Source organism: Protopterus annectens, chromosome 1.part0 (assembly GCF_019279795.1).
Source record: "Protopterus annectens isolate FY-2018-M chromosome 1.part0, PAN1.0, whole genome shotgun sequence".
Taxonomy (NCBI): Eukaryota; Metazoa; Chordata; order Ceratodontiformes; family Protopteridae; genus Protopterus; species Protopterus annectens.
In genome coordinates, this window is record NC_056725.1 from 1,935,633,751 (window position 1) to 1,935,655,990 (window position 22,240).

At 38.0% G+C, this 22,240-nt stretch overlaps 1 protein-coding gene across 1 annotated transcript in view; it reads left to right on the forward strand.

Moving 5' to 3' along the window:
* The window catches only part of SLC45A2 (solute carrier family 45 member 2), a 1,296,083-nt gene that overhangs the window by 74,513 nt on the left and 1,199,330 nt on the right, over positions 1-22,240 (forward strand). The window lies entirely within an intron of this gene.

Here is a 22,240-nt window from a genome sequence, read left to right on the forward strand (position 1 = left end):
AGAGGCGTGGTCGGCACAGCTCAAGAATTTGCTGTAGGAGGTCCCTGTCCACCCTGTAGTGCTCCACTATCTCCAGCTCATTTAAACCCTGGTAGGTTACCCTGGGTCTGTACACTCTTCCCCTTCTCCTCACTATGGGTTGGCTGTCAGCATTGTCATCCTCACCACCCTCAGCCTCTTCCACATGTTGATTTATGAGAGCTTGTTAGATAAAATTTTTCCATTTGTGTACACCAGTGGTGTAGAGTTTTGGTGAAAAAGCAGAGGGAAAGTTGTTTGATTAGTTTATATTAGTGTGCACCCACCCATTTAGGCAATGTAAAGACTACTAGGCAACTTCAGACACACACCCTTCCTTAGCTCTGCTAAGCTAAGGGCAAACCCGAGCCACAGAGCTCCAATAAGCTTACAGTATGCCTGACACACCCCTCTATGATGTCAGCTAACTCTTAGGCTTGCACCATGGTTTTCCTGCACCTACATGGTTGTGTGCTGGCTAGCAATGAGGGGAAATCTGTGATTCAGTATCATTCTCATTTGCATAGAATTGACTGCTAATGCCATGTTACAAGTCTGACACTGAGCCTTCCCCCTTAGCAACCAATATTCAGTGGCCTTGTTGCCTTCTGCCTGCCATTCACTATAGTGGCAAAATTGTGATTTTGCCTAAAAAGCTTTTTTTCAAGGTTTTAGTTTTATTTTCGGGCCGATCCCGTTTGAATGCCGCACTTAAATGGCCAAAACTGTCCAAAAAAAAAAAGTTATTTTTTGTTATTTTGAAACTATTTTCCATGCCATTGGCCATATATTTGGCCATTGGAACACCTTCCACATTATATACAGCCTTTATTTGGAGTTTTCATGGCTCCATTTTGTAGTTTGCAGAAATGTACTCAGTCACCAGCTGAATACATTTCTGCAGGTTACACTACTCCTGCACGGATGGCTGACAGCTTTCTGGATTGCTAATTCACCTCATTTGCATGGTTTTCACCTGCAAATAGGGTAATTAGCATACAGGAGATGTGTCTGTGCAGGAATAGTGCAGGAGCGCTCGTGCATGTCCCGGGAGCTTGTTCCTGGATCTTTCAGTGGCCATATTGCCTCCAGCAGCTCTTGCACTATTCCTGCACGCCATGCAGAGCTTTCTGAATCCCGGGCTAAGTCTAGAAATACAACCTGATTGTGTGACATAAAAATTAGGACTGGGTTTAGCAACAGGGACTGTCTTTAATGAATGTTCGACTTCATGGAGATCTGGGACATCATCAGGAATGGGAAAAGGTACTGAGACATGTCCTTCAACAGGAACGTCATCTGTGTTCTCTGAGATCTAGAGTATCACAGGTACAATGCTGCGATATCGATTCAGACATCGGAAGAAGATGACTGCGATTTCTTCTACATTCTATTCTCTCAGATTCTACTAAGTAAGATCTCACCTCGACACATACACCTCTCGCTTGACCAATTCGATCAAAACCTTTTTCTGTTTGCATCCTCACTATCACTCCTTCTTTCAATGGATGAAGACATCTGCCCATTTAATCAGAGTTGGACTTCTGAAATGAATGTTTTTTGAGTAGTTGGTCTTTGATTGCTCTGGTGTTTTTACCATTAGGCACCAACAAACTGGAACTGATAGGCAAGGTTGCTCTGGTTTGTCTAGATGGAAATCTCCGAGCAGGTGAGCCTAGTAAATTGTTATGGGGTATATTTCTGAGATTAATCATATTCAAGAAGACCTCGGTATTGTCACGCTTTGACCTTTGAACAAGTATTCAGACAAAATATCATTTTCCCATTTACCTAGCACAGTCTTTCATCCCAAGCAATCTAAGATCCCTGTTAAAAAAGCATGCCTTTACTATGCAGATTCAGTATGCAGATTATTTTTTTTAACTTATAAAGACACTTTTCTTGTTTGACATGGGAGCGCATAAAATTAAAGCTGTTTGATTTGGTCCTTGTATTATGCAGATGGAGGAAGAAGATTCAAAACTAGCTTTGCAGTATGTTGTTGTGTGCCTTAACCACAGTATCTGACTACTTGTAGCCACTCTGTTAGGGCAAGGATGATTCTACCATGACTCAGCATTTTAGAGATATCTGTCCAATGATAGCCCAGGTTTATTACATGGTTCTGCATTGGACCCATAGATTTTGCCTCTCTGCTGCCAGCCCAATATTTCTCCTTTTTCTTATAGCTAGATTTGGAACAATGTGACCATTTATCTAATAAGTCCTACTGTGAAATACCAATCTAGTTGCTTATTTGTACTTTCATAAATTTAATGCAGTCGGTTCCTTCCAGCTTCTCTGATATAGCTGAAAATCTCATGTTTTCCCTATGTACTCTGCCCTCTAATTCTATTATTTTTTGAAACATCTCTTCATGAGCAGTCTCATATTCAGCCAGGCTTTTCTTCATTTCGACCTCTGATTTTGCAGCTTCATCATCTCATCTGAATATCTGTTTAAAGCTTCTTCCATTTGTTTCAGCCTGTTGTTGTTTGTGTTAATATACTCTATCAGTGTTGTGTTTATTTTAACCAGGTCTGTATGCAGTTGTTTTATATCATCTTGTAGGTTATTGGAAGTTGGGAGGGTGGCCTAATGGTTGAGGTGTTTGCCTTACAAACACAAGGTACATGGTTTGAATCTCACAGGGGATAATTGGCTAGGCTTAAAGTGGCTTGCAAGGGCAGTTAGCCTAGTACTACTCTATGAACCTATGAACCTAAGGTTGCATTACTTTTTGCTGAACAGTGCACAACTCTCCCTAGTCAGTGTTTCTTCCTCACTTTTTGTAGCTGATTTTTTCAAGGTCTTCTGTATTTCTTTATTCCTGGCATACAGGCAGTGTACTTACTAGCCAGTAACTGAAATTCACCCATAAAACACAACTTTACTGGCCTTCTCTGCTGAGTTTCTGTTTTCACACTGGGAGAGCTAGAAACAAGCTGTTATTCAGTGTGCAGCCATCTTGGAACTCTCCTATTTCTCTTTTTTCTTGGTACTAATTTCTCCTGACATGAATTATGCCTGTCTTTCCATTTCACACATTCTTTGCTCTATGCTGTGCCATATTTTATCATGGCCTTGCTGGTTTTATATCTTAACCCTTTTACCTTTCCTATGTCACCCTAATTGTTGCAGTGTTACATTGTTGCATACACTGTTCCTTTTAGTGTCATTAACTCAGTCTGTACTGTAGCCTTTTCATCATATCGTATTATAGTTAATTCTGTAATAATTAAGTTTGTTACCATTTAGTGTTTCTACTGATAGTTTAGGTCTGTTGTGAATGTATGATAATGTGCAGCTTTTTGTAGTATATAATGGTTCTCCTATTGTTTTTTTAATTATGCCTTAGTTGTCTTCATGAACTGTAGTACATATGTGATCTTATTAAAGTATGAATGAGTGCTGATTATGCATATACTGCCTACTAAAATAGGTACAGCCTGTGATCAGTCACATTCACTGCGCATTGAAATGCCTATATCATTGAGTAAAATCTTAACATACATTGCATTTTAGAAGAGAATGAAAACTAGTCTTACCATGGAATAATAGTCCACCTGAGATTATGGGCCTGATTCCAAAAGACTTGATGTCAGTGTAAGTGACCACTTACCCTGAGAGCAGATTGAAAGCAGATCTTTTGGAATCTGGCCCCAGTGTAAGCCTGTTTACAGATAGGCCTTACACCGAAGTAGGTCACTTAACTCTGAGAGCAATTCTTTTGGAATGAAGGTAGACTTACACTAAAAGCAGCTCTTTTGGAATCTGGCCTTATGTCTGAATCTGTTGAGTAGTTGTACTCTTATACTTATTTTGGGTAGGAGTCTCAACATACTGTATGTGGAACAAGTAAGATGAAAAGCTTCTGCAGTCAGTTTTCATGACAGCACCAGCAAGATTGGAGTGCTCAATTCATATACAGTGGTGCAGCCAGGAAGTTTGGAATTGTATGCCAGCCTCTAAAATATAGACCCCCTTCATTCCTGTGTTTGTGAGTCTTCTTTATTGCTTTCATTAATGCTAAGTAGAGTATTGCGCTTCTTTTTCTTTTATTTTTAGAGAGGTCGGCCCTTCACTTCACTTCTCTGATTTAGTCAGTGAAGTGACAGAGAGAGACAGGGAGAGAGACATACTAATTTTTAGTGCATAGCTGACGAAAGTAGGCATATTCATGATTGCACATAGGTCAGTTTGCTCTGTACTCAAGTCTCTCTGTTAATCAGTGGATGTCAGAAAAAAAAAACACATAGGATCTATCCCTCAGTTCAATAGTGGCATAAACACCCACTTAAGAGATCCTAATTTTTTCTGCAACATAAATAGAACATGTTAGAGGGATAGAGATAAATCACAAAGAATTCTACTTCTTTGGAATCATCTTCCTGTCCATACAAAAAAGGTACTTGTCTTACTCTATCTAAATGTAATCTGGACAGATGGATGGGAAACCACAAATACATCCCTGGAGTAGCACAGTTGTCCCTTATGGAAAGGGCTACATGTAAATGTTCCACCTGTTCTGGGTCATTAGTATTTAAATTACAAGGGCTAAAAAGTTCATAGGAATACATGGTTAGTCTGTAAAGGTGCTCAGGGGTTAATAGCCTAGTAAAAACCTATGAACCCATAAACTTATAGGACATAATAATAATAAAAAAATAATTCTCAAACCCAGTTTAGCCATGTGTGAGATATGTGTATATTTGCTGGCTTAAATCAAAGAAAATCCAAACAACTGAAGAACAAGTAACACGGATGGACTGGGTTGCACTTCAAACAGTTTAATAAATCCAAGACAAATAACACAAAGCGCTTTTCATCTCATCTAATAAACAGACTTCTTCAGGTAAAATTACACACAGTAACCAACTCTTTATATTACTCTGCTATATATAAATATAAAGAGTTGGTTACTGTGTGTAATTTTACCTGAAGAAGTCTCTGATCTGTGTATTATATGAGATGAAAAGCGCTTTGTGTTATTTGCCTTGGATTTATTAAACTGTTTGAAATGCAACCCAGTCCATCCATGTTACTTGTTCTTCATATATTTGCTGGCTTTTAGATTATAAATACATAACTCATCATATCGATTTTCTCGAGTTATACACAGTTGCAACAACCTTCCATGTTTAACTTGAAATGCAGTTATCCTAGGAAGAAAGGATCTGTCTAACTTTGAATATAATACAGCAAATAGAGATATTTCCTAGATTCTGCAAAATTTCCCGTATGATATCCAAAAAGTGATGGTATTCAGAAAAAGATACATATACTGACACAGTAGTACCTTTGCAGGTATTTGTAGGCCATGATAGTCGTGATAACATGTATCCTGAGCACATACTATATATTCTGGATAATACCAGTACATGATCATTACACCTGCTGTTTTGGTTGTGCCAAAAGTGTTAATAACAATTTGAACCCACTTGTATGTACTTAATATGCATATGCATTGTTCATTACTGAAATGTTTCTTGTAACAAAAACATTTCATCAGAAAAGGTCTTTATAAATTGCAGTACACATTTTAACTTTGAAAAAGTATGTGCACCATTAATATTTAAATATAAAACATCTTACAGTATTGTTATACATGGGTCTATATCATATGAGTGAATCGCACAAATTGCAAACACTCATAATATCGAAAGCACCGGACTGCAAACTTCTTATTGTGGGGGGCTGTGCCCCCCACACCCCCCGCAAAATATATATTCCAACTCTGAGATTGCACTACAGTGAGGAGAGGGCAAATATCCCATTCTTCACTGTACCGCGATTTCAGAAAAAGCACTTTGAGGTCCAGTACATTCGCTATTATGCTATACATAAACATTCTATGTTGGTACCCTTATTGACATGTTGTTTGCTGAGATCCCAAAACTAAACAGACCCCATGTACCACTTTTGTGGTGAAGTATAGGAAATCAGAGCAAGCCTAGAGAAGAAATGAATGATTATGAAACAAAAAATATCCATAACCAGTTAAGCTCATCATTGGAAAAGGTTATACACTGGGTAAGTAATATGGAAATATCCATGAATAAACAGATTAAATTATGTCAAGAATAGAGACTTCATGACTGGCTTCAGTTTTGAAGGAGAACAAGAGAAAACAGATTTCCACAATACTCTCAGTTTTGCTGGATATACAAAAGTTGATTTCATTTGGTTTTGCCATAGTTTATATTGAATATCTGAAAAGGCATGTCTCTGCTTAGATATCCTGGAAAATAGATCAGAAGAAAATCAATATTGAAGCACCACTTGTTTTTATCGTCTTCTTTCTTTTAGCTGTTGAATGTATCCTCAGTTTATCTACGTTTCAAACAAACTTTACTATGATGGGACGAAGGCTGTTTTTTGTAGTATCCATTCTTATAGCAACTCTTTAAAAACAGTCAATTTCAAATGGCTTTATGCCTTCTTCATGTAATACTGAACCACAAATAGCCTGAAAAACACCCTCCAGTCCTTTAACAATTTCTACATTTTTCTTTCTCATCCTTACCTCAGAAATCAGTCATCTTGTTTTGCAAAGGACTACAGCCCTTTTCATATTTTCCCATTTTATTTTTTAATAAATCAGTTTCATGAACTGCTGAATCGGGTATATTTTGTAACTTGGCTGTATGAGCATCTTGTAAATTTTTCTTCTCTCTCGTCTCTTGAATGGTACCCTTCATCTGTGAGCTATTATTCATTGCTTCTAATTTTCCAGCTTTAAGCAGGTGGAGCTGAATTCCTCTATTATTGTTTAAGTGGAAAATTTATTTTTGCTGCGAGCGTGTAATAAACACATCACATTAGCGTCTATTACCACTTACTGGTGAATGAAGGAGCTGTACTATTTAACTTTTTTTCTTTCCTCACAATCGGTGGTCACAAGTATTTTTTCCCTTTTAGACAACCCAGTAAAGAGAAATAAGGGAGCCATTAGGAAGTTGAAGGCTGAAAATGAACTTAATATAGCCACTGAAACCAAATATATCTACAAATCCTTCAACTATATGAACAAGTTAAGAATAAACTAAATTTCTCCAATGCTAACTAGATCCTTACTGGCCAAACTGGCAAAACCTGAAATTGGTTGAATGCTACAACTTGCTTTTGGGTATTTTAAAGTTTTAGTGCTCACATTGCTTTTTGCAAGTTTTAAAGCTGTTTTTATACCTTTTTTAGGTCAACTTTGTTCTCTACATACAGTTTAAGCAGTGAACGAATGTCTTTGGGAAGAGCTAAAGTACTGTATGACAGCAAAAGTGTTTTTGTCTGCTTTCTGAGAATGGGCTTTTCAACCTTTCTGCTTTTTCAGGCTTCACTTCTGCTCCATGCTCATTCCTGGAAATGTGTGGTCTTACCTACACATGATCTGCATCCTCACCCATCCCACTTCTCCACCCACAAAGGGGCTGAATCTCAATGAGATTAACCTCAGCATTTTTCTTATTTTGCTGTCTTTTGAAAACTTATTAGCACATGGACATGCACAGACAGCCAGGAGGGAAAAAACATGCTTGGACAAAAGCATAGTAGACAGAGTACTGTGCAGTTTCATTACTGAATTTGTTTCTACCTTTGGTTTCTTCTGTTAGCAACCAGGCATTCTGCCATGCATTTTCTGGTAAGGAAACATCTACTTTGTGCCTGCATGAGGTATCCTGTGCAGAAATATGGCATCATTTCTTGGCTAGAAGCCTCAATGACTGATGACTGTCTCTTCCAGGGTCTGGGGTAAGTGTGGTGTTTATATGTTTCTCTTAAGTATGCATGAGCTGTCTGTGAATAGTCCTGCAACCATCACTTTCCAAAAATCAAGCTGGTTGACTAGCTATAGTTTAAATGTTATCATTCTGCATGATTTCACCATGTGCTGTTGGTCATTGCTGAAAAACATCCAAGACAGACCAATTTACTTTCCTTTGTGCAAACAGGCAACTATATAAAAAAAATGTTAATACTCTTCTAATTTGAGAGCAGTCATAAGATGCTGTTTATTCTTCTTTGTAGCTAAGATCTGTGCCACCTTAATACGCCCCCATAAAGGCCACTGAAATTGAAAGCAGTACAGCTTTCAGAGCATTATACTGTGCTCTTTTGTTTGTGAGTGTCTTTTGCCTCCATGCTTGCTGATCATTAGGCCTCACCCTATTAGATGTGAGTCAATTCTTCGTCCATACCATGTATTCCCACTATGAAGGTGAGAGCCCTCCAAAATGACTATCATTCAGGCACCCTAGAGCGTGCTTTGTGCCTCGTTCTGCACCCTAACAAACTGCTCAATCATGGAGATAGGTGTTCTTCACCTCAGCTCGGTGAATCTGGATTCTCTCTAAGATCATGATCCGTGGGTATCATATCTTTCTAGCCCTGACTGTGGATAGTGGGTCCTGCCCCATCATCTAGGTGAGTCTAGCTTATTCTCCAGACTAGGACCCAAAGGGGACATATTCTTATAAGCCCTTCAACTGTCTCCAGTCCGTGCCCCACATCATCCTTGTGTGTGAACTTTGGAGGCATTTAACCCAGCTCCTGTTGGCTCACATAGGCACTACATCAGTATGGAGCCTCCACTGCTGCTCCAGTGATGTGTTTTTGTTTCACATGCCCCTAAGACCTACCAGCATTGTCTTGGGAAGTCAAACCTGTGCTTCCCTTGTCAGTGGCCTTTATGCAAGCCACTGCTTGTAGTGGAGCATTGGAACACCAAGAAATACTGTACCCACCCTCGAAATGGGCATGACAATATTGCTACTCCTTCCCATCCTCCATTTTCTAGCTGTTTCAGCACCTGAGCCACTGCTCAGTTTTGAATAATCTGGGTTGTATTCAGGGCTTTATTTCCTCATATCACACAGCATTGCACAGTACACTGTATTATTTGTGTTCTGAACATCTAGAAATGCAAATTTAGTTGAAAGATCATACACAGAAGCAGAAATTTAATATTCATTGTAGATGCTGGTGAATTGCTAGTTATTAGGTTACTAAGGCTGCATCTGTGCAGGTCTGTTGGAGAACATGGACCACAAACTGTATGCTGTGCCAGGGCTAACCACTCAGAGGCATAAAAATTATGTAATTTGTTAGCATCAACTAATGTCACCAAAAAAGGACATGGGTTATTGCTGGTGGTAAGTGGAATGAGGACCCGACATTCTCTAAACTTTAGTTCTGAGCTGTTCCCTAGTGTGTTTATTTCATTCTCCATACTATACGAGGGAACCATGCTAATGGTAGAAGGGGGCCTACATGCACCTATTGGCCAGTATGTACCCATGAAAAGGCTCAGCAGTCGTGAGTCAGTAAGCTACTGGTCAGCTGATGTCATTTGTCCAGATTGGTTCACCTGGGATAGCAGTGCCCCTCCACTTACAGTTTCCAGTCTTTTACCCCAGTGCCCCCATCCATTGCTAGGGCTACCAAGCCCTTCTTTGTTCCCCCAAACTAACACCAAATTTCAGGTCAATGCCAGAGTGGAACCTAAGGGTGTCCATGGGGGAGACACCTCCTGTGCTTATCCCAGAATGATCCAAGGGCTACTCCCTTCTTTGTGCAATACACCTCCCTTCACTGTGTGCTGAGCTTATCATTTCCCTCTGGGATGGACATGCCCACCCATCCCTGCCATTGCCTCAAATACCAGAGCTGTTATTCAAACCCATATTGCTTGGTCTGTAGTTAGGGCTTTATCCGTCTACACCATGGTGCTGGGACTACCTGAGATAGCAGTGTTGAGCAAAAGCTGTAAATAAAACATATCAACCTGACAAAAATGAACTAAGGATCCTATACGCAATGTAGCTTCATTGACAGGACATAGTGTGAACATAGATGACACGACGGGAAAGAGGATACTAGATATTCTGTGTGTTCAGGAAACAAGGCGTAAGGGCAGTGCATCAAAATCTGTTGACCTGGGATCCAGAGTCTACTACTTGGGGAGAGGACAGATGAAACATGGTGTGAAAATTGTGGTGTGTGTGTGCAGGAGAGCTAGTCTTCTGAAGACATTTAGGGATGTCATCAAAATAAGTGACAGACTCCTGTGCAAAGATAGGGCAGTCATCATGATATCAGCCTATGCTCCATAGCAGGGCTGAGATGGTGAGGAAGATAGGGTATTAAGGCAGCATTTGCAAGATCCCCTTGATAAAGTGTGACAAAGTGAGTTGATCTTGATAATGGGAGACCTAAATGCTTATATTGGGACAGACAGAAAAGGATATGAGGATTGCCAGGGTCTACATGGTTAGTACAGCTGAAATAGGGTAGGAGGGGACATTCTAGACTTCTGTTTGACAAATGGCTTAGGAGTGGCCAACACATGGTTCTCCAACGGAGAGCCACAAAATCACCTACAAGAGTGGTCAGCATGCAGAGGAGGTTATCTTCCTCTTAGTAAGGAAGGGGCATTGGGATCATATCAAGGATTGTAAAGTCATCCCCAGGGAAGCAGTCAAATCCCTGCATAAGCTACTGGTAGCCACACTCACTTGTATTCAGTGGTCAGAGAAAGCTTTAGGATCGCCAAGATTAATGATCTACAAGTTGACTGGAGTGAAAGCTCAGGAGTTCAAGGAAATATTACAGCAAAACTAAGAATTCCAAACCACCAGTTCTATTAAAACAACAAGATCACAAATAATAGTAACCTCTTCTAGCAGTTAGTAGACAGTGAAGTCTTTTTATTGCAGAGTAGGTGCCAGATGACTGGAACAGCCTTCCTAAACGTGATGCACGGTAAAAGTTGCAACATAATTTAGGAAACTAAGAGATGTACATTCAGTGGTTTCTTGCTAAGTGTGAAAATAAGTACCCTGTTGGCTATGTTGGCTAAGTAGGTGCTAACCTTATCCATTAAGTAAGAAATGGACAAAGTGGATAGACCAAATGATTCTCATCCACAAATAAAAGTGTTTCTATGATAAAGACTGCTTATACCACTGCTTGTACCCATGTTGTTTCCCACTGAAAGTGTTGCAGATTGTCTTGTATGAGTCCTTAATTTGCTTTTGTAGCCAGGGTACTCAGCCACTGACTCGACATTGAATGTGAAACCATGGATAGACCTTGGTAACTATAGTCCTAGTAGTTTCACTAGCCTCATATGTAACGCTCTGGGGTGTATTAACACACTCTTCATAAATCTGGATACTGATAATCTCTTAACTGTAGACCCTCATCAATTTGGCTTTACCAAAGGAAGGCCCTGCATCTTCAACCTCATTAATTTCTTTGAAAAAGTAACTGAAGCAGTAAATAGTGGCTGTGCAGTGCAACTGGCATGTCTAGATCTGGCCAAGACTTTGATACTATTCCCCATGCAAGCATTATTGATGGATCTGGAAATCTGCATATAAATCCTTATATTGTGTAAAGGATAGTGCTAACTGGTTGTCTGACAGAACTCATGTGGTTAGATTAGCAGGTACCACTTCTGAATGCAAAACAGTTACCCATAGTGTATCACAGGGCTCAGTTTTGAGTCCTCTCTTATTTGGCATATATATCTCAGACCTTCAGGGCAGCACTTCTGGCCTATGGTTAAATAAGTTTGCGTATGCCTATAAATTGGGTGTTGTTATTCAGTCTTTAACTGATCTGCTCCATCATGGCATACACAATGTTAACAAATGGTGCAGGGACAATGGTCTTAAATTAAATGTAAAAATAAGGTAGCGTAGTTCATTTTGGTTAACAAAACAGTTTCACTTACCATATAAGAGATGCACCCCTCCAATCAGACACTATTTGTAGGGCTCTGGGTAGTCTTGTTTATAAGATGTTGATAATTCTTATCTTTTGACCATCGTGTCCCTGCAGTAGTTTGGAAAGCCTTTTATCTGGCCCATCTAATTTCCAAAGGCATCTCCACTAGACCCAAAAAAGTCTTAATTTCCCTTTAACCATATCTTATCAGACCCTTCATTAAATATAATGCACCTTTTGGCATGTATTTATCTAAACATATCATGCAACTTGAGAGACCTCGGAGATTCATAACTAAAAAGATCACTGACCTGAAAAGTCTTGGTTATCAGGAGAGGTTGGCAGCCATTTTCCTATACTCAGTCTTTTATAGACTTCTCCGTGGAGATCTATAGCTAGCCTTTCATTCTATGAAAGTTCCAACACTATTTGATATCATGTTCCTTCACATAAATAATGGTACATCAAATACTCGGTTAAACTAACCAAACCTTCATCAGCAGATAAGTAAGATATGTTGGTGCGACAGATTAATATCCCACTGTGTTTCTCACCTTTGGAACAAACCTCTACTACATGTCAAGCAGAGGTGCACTGTTGCATCCTTTAAGGTAAACTTCAACAACTGGATAGGCACCTTCTTCTGATCTGTCTTGTCTTGCTTCCTTGATGCAACAGGGAACTTTTGAATGGGTTTCTTGGCTAGGCTTGAAATGGCCTGCAGACCAACTTCCTAGTACATATCTATGAACCTATGAATAGATGCTTCAGAAATGTAATGATGGCAACCACTTCACAAACACAGTACTTCTGAAACATAATAAACTGAAAGTCAGCATGTAAAGTGTGTAAGATTACATTTTAATGTATAAACTAGTACATGTAATCCCTTTAGTATGCATCCTAATTTTCCTTTAAGTCTAACACACACACACACACACACACACACACACACACACACACACACACACACACACACACACACACACACACACACACACACACACTGCATATAGGCAAAAAACACATTCTTGTTTTGAGCTGTTTATAAATTCAACCAATAAGATTAAAATATGAATTAAGGGTATGAATAATACATATTAATTTCCCATGCCTGGTAAGAAGTCATGTGAGACTTCATCATAATATTTTTGTGGGACAGCTGAGGCACAGGGCCTTAGCCGTCAGTTGGCTAGATGCTGCCTGGGAATGAAGCATTGTTGCTGAACTAGTTAACCCAGGAGGGGTCTGAAAAATCTGCATTCTTCCAGAGCCTCTCCAAATAATAGAGACTAAATTGGCAACCTTACTTCTTAGGAATGCTCTGTGAACACACACTTACATGAACGATTTCCAGTATTACACTGATTATGATTAGCACATGTTTTCTCCAGGTTCACAAGAACTGGGTAACATATTCTTTAAGTCCATCACAATTTTGATTACCGAAGGACATTCAAATCATCTACCACCTTACCTGTACAATAATGTTTCTCACAGTTGCCTATTTGCATTTTAAAATTTTGTTTTCCTGTCTCTTTTCCATTTTTGAAAGATGATGCCCACTTGAGTTTTTGGATTCCACTGAGGAACTTAAAATATGCATATTTTGTTTTATTCATCTGACTTCTTTCTTCGACACTAAACTTTTTAAACTCTTGAAGTCTGCCTTTATTTGGCCTCCAGTAGAGGTCGTTCATAATTTTTTCCATGTGGACTACTACTGTCTTGTTTATGTCTGCAAAGATGAAATTTCCAGAATTGTCTGCATGGATCCAGAAGATTCTTGCCAGCCATCTGTATAGTTATAGTGACTGGTTCTATATCCAGGTATTCTGACAGCCTTCATTGCTGCTCTCTTGTACTGTTTATTTATCTTTGGGTCATCAGACTTAACAATCCCCATGTCTTACTGGCAGTGCTTCCTTTCTAAGAATATACTCTTTTCCAGGAATTTTGCAGACAGCCATCTGTGTAGATTCATTGTAGCTTGTACTTATTTAGATAGTCTGACACACTCCATTTCTGCTCTCTTGCATTATTTATTTATCTTTAGGTCACCAGACTTAACTACCGCAAGACCCCTTTATATGTGTGTTGTTGTCAATGTGCCCCTTTCTAACAATATACTCCTTTCCAGGAATTTTGCTTGCTAGTTACATCATTTTGCTTTTTTTGCATTAAATTTAAGTTGCTATGTTTTAGACCACTGTTTTATTCTTTCAGTCTTTCATGCTATATTTTCTTGTTTATGTCATCTGTCTTTCCCTTTATATAGTTTGTAAAAAGCATGAGTTTACCTCCATATCTTTTACAGCTTCTTCTCCTGAAAAAATGAACCCCACTACTGACCCCTGTGCTGTCTTGTACATTCAAGTCAGTGAACTTCTACTATTGTCTTCTGTGCCTTATGAATGCTAATATCTTATTCATCATACAACCTTAGAATCAGATTTTAATTTTCCCGTAAAATCAGGTCATCATATATATCAACTATACAACAATACTGTATGTTCTATTGATATGTGTGTGAGCTTAGCATGATGATTATACTATGTTCTACAAATATACTTGAGCTTAACACGCTGCAGATACTATGTGGTGCTATAACATGATGAATACTGGTTGAATTATACATTCCTGATTGTTTATGTAGTAAACTTTTACTGTTAACTTATGCAAATAAATGTAATGTGAAAATTTTCTCCATGGGCCTCTGTTGAAAAGGGGCTTTGCCTAGTTGGACTTTCCAGTAATGGAAAACAAATAGATAAATATGTAAGTGCATACTTACATGGACATATAAATAAATATTGTTTTGTCTGAAAGGGGTCCTTTGGTCAATCCTTTTACTTGGTTGGCAAACAAATTAATCTGATTTGTTCAGTAGCCTTTTGCTAAAGTTTGATTTTAATTTAAACTTGCATTGGAGTGTTAAAATGTATTGAATGGCCTATATCCAGTATTACAAAAATATCATCATAGATATGCCTTTTTTGTTTACTTTCTAATTTTCTAGCAGAAGCTTACACCAACAAGGCTTTTAGATATACAATCTTTTTTATTTGGCATAATATTTCTAACTTTTAAAAATACTGTGGAAAAAGACTAAACAGTACTGTTTATTTTAAGCAGTATAATTCATTAGAAATAATTATGGCATTTGTCTCATTACATATTTTACTCACCTTATTTGTTTGTATGCATTAAAATGCTACACTGTTTTGAAGTTCAGCTTTTGTTGCAACACTTCTTTTATATCCAGTTTCTGTTTCTGTTTAAATAGTTGTCATATGTTTGAAGAACTCTTGCTTTGTCTTGTCCAAGTGTTCCTCTTGTAAAAGCAATACAAATATTTGACAAAAAGAAAGGTGTTGAAAAAGGCGTACTACATTTAACCAGCTTGTTTAGACAGATAAAGCAGTGTAAGCAGCTGTGGGCTTTAAATTCCATAGCTGTAAAAAACACATGCTGCATTTTCTAGTCCTACTACTTTGCAGTCCATAGGATACAAACTGAATGGGAGTCATTATCGAGTCTATATTATAACATCAAAGTTTGTAAACATTGAATGTTATAATATCGAACCCCAAACACCGAAATCCGAAAACATTGAACAGTTAGAATAGCAAATTTTTTCCAAGGGAAAAAATTTGCTATTCCGAGAAACATACACACAACACAAACACACACAAAAAACAGCAATCCACACACATACACTTAAAATCCTACACCTAAACTAAACTTTACATACACTACTAGCTATCCACTTACCTTAACCCAACCCTAACCTTAAAGTTCGTCACTATCGCACACTCACCTCACCCGCACCCTAACCCTAACTCACCTAACCCGCCTCCTAACCCTAACCTACACACAACCGCACACTTACCTGACCCGCGCCCTAACCCTAACTCACCTAACCCGCCTCCTAACCCTAACCTATACACAATTGCACACTTACCTGACCTGCGCCCTAACCCTAACGTCCACACAACCACACACTTACCTGACCCACTTCCTAACCCTAACTCACCTAACCCGCCTCCTAGCCCTAACCTACACACAATCGCACACTTAGCTGAACCCGACTTGTAACGTTCCAACATATCGAATGCTGAAAACAGCAAATCCACAGCAACGGCCCACCAAATTCTTTCCCTGGGAAAGAATTCGATGTCCTGCACCTTCACTGTTTTCAGTGTTTGACATTACTGGTTTGATATTATAACATTCGAACTTTATAAAATTCGATGTTATAATGTAGACCCATCATTATCAACTCTAGTGCAATGTTTTGCTATTGGTGAGACTAAAATTATAAGCAGGTAAGCGTAGCACATAGGATCATAGGAGGTTACTAGGCTAATGGCCCCTAGGGCCCTTACAAGCCTAGCCAAGAGTTTATCCCCAAAAAGAAGCCTCAGTCAGCACCTCAATCTCAATGAGGGATGCAGGTGGAACCTCTGGGACAAATTTGTGTTTTCCCATCCATTCATCAAGGTTGCGCTTGAAGAGGGTCAGTGAGCTGCTCTGTTTGACATGTATGGGAAAGCTTTTCTAAAGACAGGGCAGCCTCTGGCAGATAAATCTGTCTCTCCAGCAGGTTTTGTTAAATAATCTCCTCTGACATGTTTCGAACCTGGGCCCCTGTCAACTACAGCCTACTACACTAACCCACTAGGCCACACAGATCTTAAAATAATTACCCATGCCACATTTTGTACCCTGGCCCCTGTCAACTACAGCTTACCACACTAACCCACTAGGCCACACAGATATTAAATAATTTTCTCCAGGCAAGGCTTGAACTCACAACCTCAACAATGCTTTGTAATGCTATACAAATGCCATGTGCTAACCAACTTCACCACTGGAGCTCTATAAACTAGTACAAGGCTAACTGGCCTTGTGGGCTATTTCAAGCCCAGCCAATTACCCCATGTGGGGATCAGACCTTACACCTTGTGTCTATAAGATGAACACCTTAACCACTATATCAGCTTCTCTTTCCCACAGCCATTATTACCAAATTGCTTGTGTCATACATCCAGTTAAGTTCAAGGGCTTGTCTGACTAAGGGCAGCTGCTACACTTTTACCATTACTTGAGAGTGGGTAGAAAAACAAGGTGCTTTGCTAGATTGAATTATACCAAAATCCTGTAATTCTAGGATAAGTTATCCTTAATATTCCTAACCATATTCCTTAAACTGTAATTTTTAATGAAAAAAAAAACCCAGCCCATCCAATTGTTCAATAGCCACAAGCAGGGAATGTCGCAACACAGTTCAGTATTATTTGGCAACCCAATAAGTTATGATCATTACTAAAATAACCAATGTTTTGTGTAATATGTGACTGCACTTCATATTCTTAAACCTAAAATCTTGGTTTAAAAGTAGAACAACAATTAGAGATCTTTCAGCTCATGATATGAATAAAACAACAGCCTAGGCCATTAGTTTCTAAACTGACTTCCTGAGCACCATTCTCAGATATCATTAACACCTGTGAAAATAAAACTATGTATCTTCATAGTTGCACAGTCGGCAGTTGGAATACCATCCCCCCAAAAAAGGGAGAGAGAGGAAAGGAAAAGGAGAGACAACCACAGGACAATGGACCATCACTTCTACTCACAGCAGGATATAAACATTTTTTGGCTCTACTCCCCCTGAGCATGAAGACCCTTCCTCACTTGTTTATTTTTTTCTCAACTGTTTGTAAGTAGCCATGTTGCCATTTGAGGAGATGAGATTAGCCTAAGTAAGCCATTCTCCATAGGAGATTCAGATTTTTTATGCTTCTCTTCATGTATGGTTGTCTCAAGGCCATGATCTTTTTTGCCAAAACCAGAAATCCACTTCCGTACCTTGGAAGGTTTGCTAATTGAGTCCAAGTCTTCCTGGACACAGTGATGCTCTGCCAATCTACACCATACAGCCAGAATGATATAATTCAAATCCATCTATAACAGGTATAATAAATTACACTGTAAATAAATGACCCGAATCGCTGTTGACATACCTTGTATGAGGTAACCATTCATCCAGCTAATAGCTTTAATAAGTGAAACAAAACTTATTTTTATATTTGGGACAGTGATACCCCATTATGAAGTTAATTGAGAAATAACCCATCTAGCATTTTAAAAGAAGGATAATAACTTATGATATATGCAGGATGAACTATGAGCCCTGTCAATCAAATTGGGCATAAAATAATACTGAGGCTAAACAGTAGTAAACAATAATTTACTAATTGTGCAGATGTGCAGAAGTTATAACCACAAATCTTGTGGGTTTTTTAAACCTTTTTATTTTATTTTATTTTTTTACCTTTTTTAAACCCAGGAGTGACATATAAGTAGGGAAACAAGCCTCATGATATGTTCAAGGGCTGCAAGGTCATTAAAACCAGTGCTTGTAGTACCTCACAGTTTCTTTTTAACCTTTTTTATGCCTTTATGCATTACTGGGGAAGCTATTGTTTCTCTGATGAGTTGCGCCATACAATATCTTAAGCTCTGCTGGGAATACTAATGTAATTTTCATATTGCCAGTTTTATTTTTTCATGACAAGCCTCTCTCTCATACAAAGTAGAATAATAATTGTCAATTCTGCAGCTTTTTATAGTCCAACAACCCTTTTGATGACGGTCGCTTCTTTATTTGCAAACAAAAGCATATTAATTATTGTGAAGTATGACTTTTGCATAACCCCTTATTCTCAGAAGTGCAATGCCATATCTACATGTTCTGTCTCATAACTTCCAAAGTTCAGTTTCCATTTTACTTTAACAGCTACAGCACGAACAGATTTATTTATTTTATGTATTGTTTTGTTACCCAGAGTATAACATTGATCCACATGGACCATTTTCAGCCTGGACCAGAAACTCAAACTATAAAACAGGATTACATAATACAAGATAACATTGTTACAGAATGTGTACAAATGTTGAGAACACATTGCAGATTTAGTAGAGTAATATTTGACATTATTGGCTAGTCATTGGATATTTTCATTATTTACAGAGTTCAGTGAAGGTTTTGAAGGAAGGAAGAGGGTAGAAAGAAGTGAGAAAGCAGGAGACTGGATTTAGTGGAGAAAAGGGTTTAGGATGGAGGGTTGGAAAGGAGACTGAGAATAGGGGGAAGAATGGGGGAAGAACAGCGGAAGAAAGTAGTGCTATGAGGAAGTTAGAAATGGGTATAGAGTGTTAGGACCAACCTCAGTAGGGGCCGTGGGATGCTCACCTTTCCCCTTTTCAAAGAACACTGTGTATTTGTTAATTACTCCTTCCGTCATGATTCTCATGAACCTCAACTCATCTTATCAGTTATGTATTGTGCACAAGAAAAAAACTGAACTTGTATTTCTGTTTCATGTGGTCTGTCACTTGTTTCAGATGTTGCAGCTTCTGAAGCTGTAATGCATGAAGTGTATGCAAGGACATCAGTTCCTCAAACTCTATATGTTGCGCTTCTGAAGTCTGGTGCAAAATCGCCTATAGCCACTTTTCTTTCTTTCATGGTCTCAAACAGTAGTGAAAGCTCAGTTTCCCTTGATTCTGTAAGAACAGACTTCATTGAGGTAGGGGAATATAAAAGCCTGCAAAGTGACATTACCACATGGTTTGCATCTGAAATGTGAGTTTTTAATGACCTCAATCATTTTTTTTCAAAATATGTGGATAAACCTGCTTCCTAGGCACTGAAACCCACTTTCTCTACCTCACAAGCGAAGAAACAACTGAAAATGAACCATTAATTAATTAATTAATTAATTAATTAATTAATTAATTAATTAATCAATCAATTTATTTATTTATTTATTTATTTATTTATTTATTTATTTTACATTTGTTGACCGAGAATGTCCAGCTGAGCTATTGGCCTTTTTCAGCTGAGGCCCGGGGAGAAAAGCTCCAAAGATATACAGTGCAATAAAAATAGTGATACAGATACATTTCAATAAAAATAGCAATAGAGTATTTAGGTAGTTAAAATATGTAAACTACATACATATATATTGGTGACAGATAAAACAGTGCTATAAACCTAAAGGAGAATGTTAAAAAAAGTATAATAAGTTGTATGTTTTAGTTAAAAAGAGAGTTGAGTAAATATAAGGTTTTATATGCACAGTAGCAGAAACTTAAAAGGTTACATAAGAATTTCAGGGAGCAGAGTATAGAATAAGCTTTGGAGGTTGCATAGGAAGCATAGGATGAAGTAGTTAATGGTAAATTTTAGTAAGTTAGTTTGTACTATAAAAGGTAGGTAATAATCTGGTAGGGAGGTTGTTCTTGGTTGATAAATGGAATAAGTTTGCAGAGTTGATTATCAGATTGACACGTGCATAGTTATAGTTAGGGAAGCATGGTACAACAAAAAGTAAATATTTTTATGTTTTTTATTCTCACAGTCTTTGCTTACAGACAATGCAATTTTGAGATAGCGATTTAGATTTTACATGGATTTTTTCTTTTCTTTTTTTTACCAGGAAATGATCACCAGTACATAATAGTGCTCAACTTTGTGGTGTCTCATTTATATTGCCACTCTCGTTGTCCTGTTTCCTTGTCTTGTTTCACTCCTAGGTTTTCATCTCTGGCCACTTAAGTACTTTGTTGAAAGTACTCTTTGTTCAGGTGTTACTAGTTATTTGGTTTTATATATATATATATATATATATATATATATATATATATATATATATAATTTTTTTGCTGTGAAGTAATTATTTCACCTGTTGCAGTGGTTGTCAGATTGGTTAGAGCCTTGAAGACAGAGTGTCTGTGTAGAACTGCAGTTAAATTTTGGCTGTTGTTAGAGTAGGTCAAGTATCTTTCCCCTAAATATACTTTTTATCTGTGTTATTCAGTAACATTATGTGTTTGTCTGTGAATTAACATTTGCAAAGGGACAACTAGCTTTCCCCTCATCAGAATTGTTCACACAGATGATATGAATAAATATGAGTTTGGAAGTTTAGTATTCAGTAACCATTTGGAATGTTGGGACCCGCTAAAGTGAGTCCCAAAACACAGAGACTGAATGGCCAAAAAATGGACTTGTATATAATGAGGTCCGAGAAGCCATTTCTCAGAATATTCCCATTTCTCAGAGATATGGCAATCCATAAGTTGTGGTGGTGCAGGGGGTGGGGGTGGGGGGGCTTGCATCCTCTACAAAAAGAGGTTTAAAGGAGAAGAGCAATTTTTAAGATTCGCTCTTCCTCAGGTTTTTGGGGGTTTTTTCAGCTTTTTGACCCTCACCATTTGGAGTGCCGACATTTCAGTAGGGAGCCCTAGTGTTCTGATAAGGTGAACTGCTAATTTGAAGTGGTAGTTTTTACATATAGTGGTTTAAAACACATTCAGTGTCATAAATAGGTTCTCAATTTATTGTAAAAACCTAGTTGTATTAGGAAACTTTTTCTCAGATTCACACAAATGTGACATTTATCAATTTTCACATTCATACCATAACATTTTGCTCATTGACTGAAAAATCTACATCCTGACAGTTTATGTTACATTTATTCAACATGAATACATCATATTGTGCTTCCTGTGGCTGTATCCATTTCTTTCTCTCTCTTGTTCTCTTTTTTTGTGCCTCTATGGATTAGACTTTTTGTTGCCACAACTGCCTGTCTTCTAGCTTGAATGCTGGTAGCCACTCCTGACCCCCTTTGGACCTAATCTAAAACCATCCCAACCAAACCTATGACCATAAGGATTTTTATTTATATGCCTTACCCATTTTAACCCCAGAGTCTGACATGCAATAATTTGAGGCCATTATGATTGATGCATGTCCCCAATATTTTGTAGTACCCCTAGATCATTACCAGGGCTGCCATCAGTGCTTATGAGCCTCCCTTCTTTCAGAACAGGTGAGCCAGTAAAATGCTGCTGCCATTTCTAGCCCCCCCCACCAGTCAGCTCTTTAAGTTCTTTTTCATTACACTAAAAAAAAAATGAATGAGTAGATGAAATGCCGTCATGTTTCATTTCTTCAACTGGTGCAGGAGCTGATCAGATTTGCTACAGTTTGAAAGAAGTGTAAATTTACTTATTTTTTTTTAAATTTTACCTAATTGTTTTTTTTTTTTTATTTTTTTTTTAATTGTAATGGAAAAGAAATAGTGGAGCTGACTGGTTGCCTGAGATTTTGCTCTAGCAGTAAATTTCAGAATGCAACATTAATATAGAATTCATGTAGAATGGAGTATCCACATTGAAATATTTATGCTTTAAAATATTGTATGAGTTAGGTGCTTTAAGAAAAATGTTGACATTTGTTAGACAAGTAAGATTAATTTTCTGTTGAGGGTATACTCAGAAAGGCTTGAAATGTCTTCTGTCTGACATTATGTGCTTGTGACAGTACTTTCCCTCACAAAATTGTTGACACCATTAGAAAAAAAGTAAGCAATATGAAAATAGTTAATTGATTGCTAGTAATTCATTAACATTTTTC